This window comes from Sinocyclocheilus grahami, unplaced genomic scaffold (genome assembly GCF_001515645.1).
Source record: "Sinocyclocheilus grahami isolate Dianchi unplaced genomic scaffold, SAMN03320097.WGS_v1.1 scaffold1468.1, whole genome shotgun sequence".
Classification (NCBI taxonomy): domain Eukaryota; kingdom Metazoa; phylum Chordata; class Actinopteri; order Cypriniformes; family Cyprinidae; genus Sinocyclocheilus; species Sinocyclocheilus grahami.
This window is the reverse complement of record NW_015506647.1, coordinates 114,898-122,238: the sequence shown is the minus strand read 5'-3', so window position 1 is coordinate 122,238 and position 7,341 is coordinate 114,898. Positions and strand designations below refer to the sequence as shown.

Below are 7,341 nucleotides of genomic sequence, written 5' to 3'. Positions count from 1 at the left end.
CTTTCCAGGATTTTTTGGGAATATTCCAAGGATTTTTGGAAAGTTTCCGGAGATTTACCGGAAATGTTCCACCCCTTTGCAACCCTAAAAGGAAATCAATCAGTCATTGTTGGTTTCAGTTGTCAGTCTACTAAATGGATGTTATTGTTCAAATGTGAGCAGCATCTTACAGTAAAGGCTTAGTTTGACGATACAGAACAGTTTCTTAATTTCTTTACATTTCCAATATGAAGTAAATATATATTTGACATTTTAAAGAGGTTAAGCTAAAATGTATTGGACAAAGTAAGTAAAGAAATACTTCACCAGAAAAGCACCTTCAACATCACCCTTAGCCCCGTTCACACCGAGGACGATAAATATAAAGATAACGATAAAGATATAGTTCTAAAAATCGCTCTCAATATTAAAGAATAGAGTCCACACCACAACTATAACGATAAAGACAAAGAGAAACAATATCGTTGGAATCACTTTCAAACCGATTTTTCTCCTGAAAATTGACAGCCAATCAGAATCCATCCTGCTGTAACGAGCTCGAGAATTTAAAGCGGCAGACACGCGATATCGTTCGCTGGTGTGGACGCTAATATCGTTATCTTTATAGTTATCGTTCTTGGTGTGAACGGGGCTTAAAAATTGACTTGCCTTCAGGCTGTCCAAGATGCATAAAAGTTTGTTTCTTCATCAGAACAGTTTGGAGAAATGTAGCATCACATCACTTTCTCACCAATCCTCTGTAGTGAATGGGTGCCGTCAGAGTCCAAACAGCTGATTAAAACATCACAATATTTCACAACACAACTCCAGTCTATTAATTAACGTCTTGTTTTAAGTGTTTTAAACTGTAAACCATCACTTCTGGCCAAAATACGAGTCCATAATCCATAATAATGTTTCCTCAAGTGAAAAAATCCATCCCCTGTTGTCCTCTCACATCAAAATCCACCAACATATTTGTTTAGAACTGTTTTGGCTCGTAAATGGTGCTTGATCTGTGTATATTTTCTCTCCTGATTCAGACGAGACGACTTTTTCACTGGAAAGAGCAATATTGTAGATGGAGTAGAAACTCATATTTCAGGCAGAAGCAATGGTTTGAAGTTAAAAAATGTCTTGATGGATTTGTTTCTTACAAACATGTGGCTTTTCACTTCCGAAGACATTTGATGGACTGGAGTGGTGTGGATTATTCTGATGTTTTTATCAGCTGTTTGGACTCTCATTCTGATGGCACCCATTCACTGCAGAGAATCCATTGGTGAGCAACTAATGTAATGCTACATTTCTGCAAATCTGTTCTGATGAAGAAACAAACTAATCTACATCTTGGATGGATTTCATCTTTTGGAGTACTATTCCTTAAGACAACATTGTCTCACATATCTGCCTATTTTCCAAAAAAACAAAAACAAAAAAAGGTTATAATGTTATCTTTTCTTTTTTTTTGTTGACATGCTGATATGAAAATGTTGTTTGAGCTGACAACAGCACATATTACAAAATAGTTTTATATTAGGCAGTTTTGCTAATTTCCCTTTAGTTTCATAGTAAATATGTTGCTAAATGGGAACTTTTATTTGGTTTCCCAGAAAAGCAAAATTCAAGCAGGATGGTATATTATCTTCTATTACAAAACAGAAAAAGACTATTCCAGACCCAAATGTTTCCGGGTGACCCACTTGAGCTTTTCAATTTGCATTTTGTTTCCAAGTTTTTTGTTGGAGTGTGTGTCACCACCATTTGGCTAAAGCATTAACCATTCACAGACTCCTCTCCAAATTAAAGACAAAGAAATGTGGTAGAGATTTTCAAAAGTCTGCTAAAGATTAGAACAAGCCAGTCATCCAAGTAAAAACTTTTATTTAGCAGAAAAACAGGATGCAGCTTCTTGTGAATGAGATCTGAAGGCCTACTTTTTAAGATGCTGATTGGGAGTATTCTATAGCAATTACATTATATACACACAAAGTGGAGATCAAAATTAGAGGACAATCTATAAATACTTGATTTTTTTCTCAAATATTGTTAATCTTAATCTCTAAAATTTGAAGGAGTATTAGCTGTGGGTATATCACTGTTATACGAACATGTTTGACAAAATAACCAAGGCATTCAATAAAAACCTCTATTTTGTGGAAAACACTGATCAAAATTAGAGAACAGTTACCATTGTAGCACGAAAGACTTCAGCACATCTGCGGCCATAGGACATCACTAGTTTAGTTTCTCACACTGCACTGGTGTGATCTTGGTCCGTTCTCCATAGTGCGGTAACTGTAGTAGGTTTCTTAACCATAACTTTGTTGCCAAGGATTTTCAGTTGAGTTTAGATCAAGACTCTGGGCTGGCCATTTCATTATTTCAATGTTTTCAGCTTCAAGGAACTGCTTTACCTGCTTTGCAGTGTGACAGGGGTATAAAATGGCAGGCTGATTGGGAGATGCTTGCATGGAAGCTAAAGGAGGTTCTTCTGATAAACATTTGCATTCACCCTTCTATGTAACTGTGTAAGAGGCTCAACTCCTGCTGCACAAAACATCCCCCAAAGCATGACTCTTCCTCCACCTTTCACTGACTTCTTTACACACTTGGGCTTCAGTCTTTCCCCAGTTTGATGCCAAATAAAATGTTTCCCATCAGACCCAAATAAATTAAACTTGTTTTCATCACTAAAGTGAACTTTGGACCAGTTCTCCTCTGCTCCTCAGCAAAGGTGAGCTTAGTCTTTTGATTCTTTCTGTTGATGAGAGGCTTGGTCACAGAGTGCACTTTTAGTCCAACTTCTTAAATGTGCCGAGACAGATCCATACCCTGTTCATCACTGGCGAGCAATTCCAGCTGCAGTGTTGAACCGATTCCCCATTGAGTATCTCCACATTATCCTGTCCTCTCGTGCATTTGTCTTACATAGACAACCAGCCTTTTTGGGGGACTTGAATTAATTAGTGTCATTGTAAAGCTGCAATATTCGAGAAATCAGATTTGGAATGACCAGTTTCGATTGCGATGACTGAAAGGGTCTTCCCTTTGGCCTTCATCTGGACAACCTCCTTTTGCAGGGATACAGTCACCTTGGAGTGGCCTGCCATATTGCAATCTCAGTGAAAATTTTGAGGAATTCTGCCAGTTAAATAGGGTTTGTCAGATCATTAAGGAAATTAGCACCAGGTGCCAGATTAACACCAATAACTTGGAGGTATCTGTAAGTGTTCTCTAATTTTGATCAGAGTTATTTTTTGAATATCTCATTTAAGGTTTTTATGCTGTGCTTCAGAATACAACTAATTTATGAAATATGCTTAAAAAACTGCCCTTCTACTCTTGTTAGGATAGCTTCAAATACCAGTGACCTTGAAATTTAGGAAATTGTAGGTTGTTCTCTCATTTTGATCTCCTCTTTCTCTCTCTGTGTGTGTATATATATATATATTTACATATACACTACTGTATAAACACTAATGTTATATATATATTTCAATGTTAAATGTTTTGAGAAATGTTAAAAGATACAATTACTGTTAAAAATACTATTAAATCATTATTAATTCTAATCTCCCCATGGGGTTAACTGGCATTAATTTTGTCACAAACAAATAAATGCATGTTAAATATTCCTTGACTTTGCACTTGCACATTGTTGGCTTATATCAATGTTTCTCGCACCAAGGACGAAAAATGAAAAGAATGAAAATTGTGCCAACCAACCAAGTTCTGCAGTTAATTCTCTTTATTTCCCACACTTTTCCTTTCCTCACTCCTGCCAAGGATAGCCTTCATCACAGATTTCTGTGAACATCAAAGTCCTGTATTTGATTTCCCTATTAAGAAACTCTGTTGTTGACCACTTCATATGTTCCTAGTATCAAACAGACTTTTGAAATATTTGGTATGCCAAATATTTTGGACTAACACGGTTTTGTTTCTCAAGCTGCCGAGCAAAATAGAACAAGCACAGAGTGAATGACAGTCTAAATATTTCGTATACATGCATTTTTCATGCAAATCAGCACAAATGACTAGAATGAAACTTAAGATGGGTCTTAAATGTAATTGCATAACACTTAAATGGAATTCCATAATGCTTACCAAGAAATTAAAGGGAAGGTATACAGACTCACAGTTCCCTCTGAAGGTCTACTCAATAAACATGGGTAATATCGTCAACTCTCTCCAGAATATAATAAACCAAGCCAAAACTTTCTGGGATTCTGATTCAATCACATGCGATGAGGTAAGTAACTACCATATATATATAGCCTTTATATATTAATTGTATTTCCACCATATTTTTAACATAAGATCGGGCGCGACCATTTTTACATTGATGAATGTACGAGCTAGGCTTCCGGTGTCAGCCAAAATTTTTTTCAGCTTTGCAAAAACAGTCCATTATACTGCTTAAAGGCGCAATATGTAAGATTTTCGTAATAAAATATCCAAAAACCACTTTCACGGTGTTATGTATTTTATGCAGTTGTGTACTTAGTTCCCAGGGATTTGTAAATCCAGAGAAATTCCAATTTTAAATAATGGCTCGTCCCGGTTCATTGTCGCCTATCAATGACGTAATATCCGTGCTATCGGTTAATAAAGGCCTTCTGAAGCGAATCGATGTGTTTTTGTAAGAAAAAATAGCCATATCGAAAACATTTTTAAACCATAATGTCTAGTTTCTGCTGTTGAATGTGTGCACATGAGAGAGTGGCATTCCAGCGGATGACGTAAGAGTAGCGTAAGCTCTATTTCTTTTTCATAATATGGACATCAATGGCTGCCAACTGTTTGGTTACCAACAAAATATCTTTTGTGTTCAGCGGAAGAAATAATCTTATACAGGTTTGGAACAATTTGAAGGTGAGTAAATCATGACAATTAAAATTTTGGGGTGAACTATCCCTTTAAGTAGAACTTAAATACACTTGATTTCTATTGAAACTTGTATTTAAATATATTTGTAACAAAGACAATAATAAAATATTAAAATGATATGGATGCAAACAAACCACTGGAGCATGAGATGATTTTGTAATTTCTCTGTATAATCAGAATACATGCCTCTATTCTCAACCTAAGCTGTACAGTTTGTTTTTCAGTCACTGAGATGATCCAGCTTGACTGGCAGATCATAAGGAGCCTCTGAGATCTGGACAATTTAATTTTACATTTGATTTACTACCACAGGTGGGGAGCAGGATTCCTCAAAGGCAGTAGCTGGACACACAGTGCCAAAAAAACCCATCTTGGCTGCTAATGGTATGTCATGGACTGTGGGGTTCTGGACACTTTACAGACATCTCACAAAACTCCAGTCCACTGAGAGCTAACATAAAAGCTGAACTTGTGAACATTGTGTTCTCGGTCAGTGGATGTTTCTGTAATCTCCATTCAACCCACACCGAGCTTTTTTGTTTTTATACACCTGAACCTTGTCCTTTGTTGGTTTAGATACTCGCATGAAGTTTATGCAGCCACTAGATCAGTCACTCAATCCTGGTCCTGGAGGTTCAACAACAAAAAAAAAAACATTAAGAATTTTTTTTTTTTCTTCGTGTGTGTACAATAAAAATCAACAGTAATAAAAATGGTTATCAACATTCTTCAAAATATCTTCCTGTAAAATTCATACTGGTTTGGAACAACATGATAAGTAAAGGATGAGAATTTTCATTTATGGGTGAATTATCCCTTTAAGTAGGATTATAAATTCTTTCTAAACACTCAATTCTGATTGGCTGGAAGGTGTGCCTTTAAACACAAGTCTTGCATCACACCACACACAAACAGACAGTTGCTTGCTCACAGAGACAGTCTGTACTACCTTTTAGCCAAGACACATCCCATTTGACATCATGTATACCACTATTATTGTTTATTGCTGAGCTTTTTCATCCCGGGATTGGACAGAAGAGAAGGTTTGGCTTTAGCGGCTCAGATTTGTCAGATCTGAATTACTTCCTGAGGCAAATTCCCAAGGTTTCAGTGCACCTCAAATCAAATTAACCAGTTATACAAGACTACATGCAATATTTCATTAAGCCCCAATGCTCAATTATGGGATTCTGGAATTGATGGACTCTCGATTTGTAATTACAGTGAAGTTGGTAGAGGGCTTAAGACATATTACATTTCACATTATCGGTTGAAAAAAAACATCTAGCAGAGTTTACATGTCTGATTAAAGTTAAAATTATAGTTAATATTACATCTGCACCCTTAAAATGACTTTTCTAAAGGAGTGCGAGTTCATTCAAAAGTGTGCAGAGCTGTCATCTACACTAGACAAATGGTGTCTATTTTGATGTAATATTTTAGTCACACATAATTCCAATAATTTCATTTGTTATTAACCAGTTATTTAGTTGTGCTTTTGATTGTAGTTATTAATATTAATATTTTGGTTTTTATTATTTTAAAATGTGGGAAAAATGTAATTTATTGCAACCAGACAACAGTAGTTTAAAGTGACTTTTTTTAAAAATCATACAGGTTTGGAACAACATTAGGGTGAATAAATTAAGAAAACTGCGTCCCATATGACGCACTCATACACTATGTACTTATGCACTCAACCATGTAGTGTATTAATTATATAAGGTTATTTTGTCATTAATAAGTCTGATAGCCCCTCCCTCTTTGCTACATAATTAAAGCTGCAACAGTTGAGTGCATAAAGTGTGCACTATTCCACACTTCGTTTCTTGGTTAAGTGCATCATCCGGGTATTTAAAGTGCACTTTTTCTTTTTGGAAATTTCAGTGTGAACACACTACTCACATTATTTATACTACAAATCGTCATAGCATAGTGCACAAATAAGCAATTTGGGATGCACCTAGTCCCCCCCCCCCCTCATAATACTTCATCATTCAATGAACTAGATTGTCCATACTAATATCTCCCTCTAGAGGTGATCTACTCTTAATAAAACTTGTTTACCATCCCTTCATAACATCATGAATACAAAGAGAACCAAATTTTACACAGTGTTGTGAAAGTCATTTAATCAGTAGAAGATTTTAGAAAAATCAATTCTTGATTATGAAAAGTTATAAATTCAAAGATGTTTTAGAAAGCTAAACAGCTCAAGTAGACTCTCCCCAAGAAAAAAGAAAAAAAAAAAACTCAATTTTTTTTGGTTGTCTTTTGTTGCTTAAAAATGAAGAAACAGAACAGAAAATGAACCAGTAGTTCACAACACATTGTCCGTCATGAAAAGATGAAGACAGACAAAAACTTTCTTGACTGAAGATCAAACAGATGAAGAAATCTTACAAGAAAAATCAAACAAACAGAAAGTTGCTCAAATACCTTTCAAAAAATGCCAGAATCTCCTTCAAA

At 35.6% G+C, this 7,341-nt stretch overlaps 1 long non-coding RNA gene across 1 annotated transcript; it reads left to right on the top strand.

The window, feature by feature from the left end:
- Nucleotides 1-4,968: 4,968 nt before the first annotated feature.
- LOC107570511 (uncharacterized) lies at nt 4,969-5,520 on the top strand. Its single transcript, XR_001607047.1, has 2 exons — nt 4,969-5,361; nt 5,449-5,520. It is a non-coding gene; the product is annotated as an uncharacterized lncRNA (long non-coding RNA).
- The last annotated feature ends 1,821 nt before the right edge of the window (nt 5,521-7,341 follow it).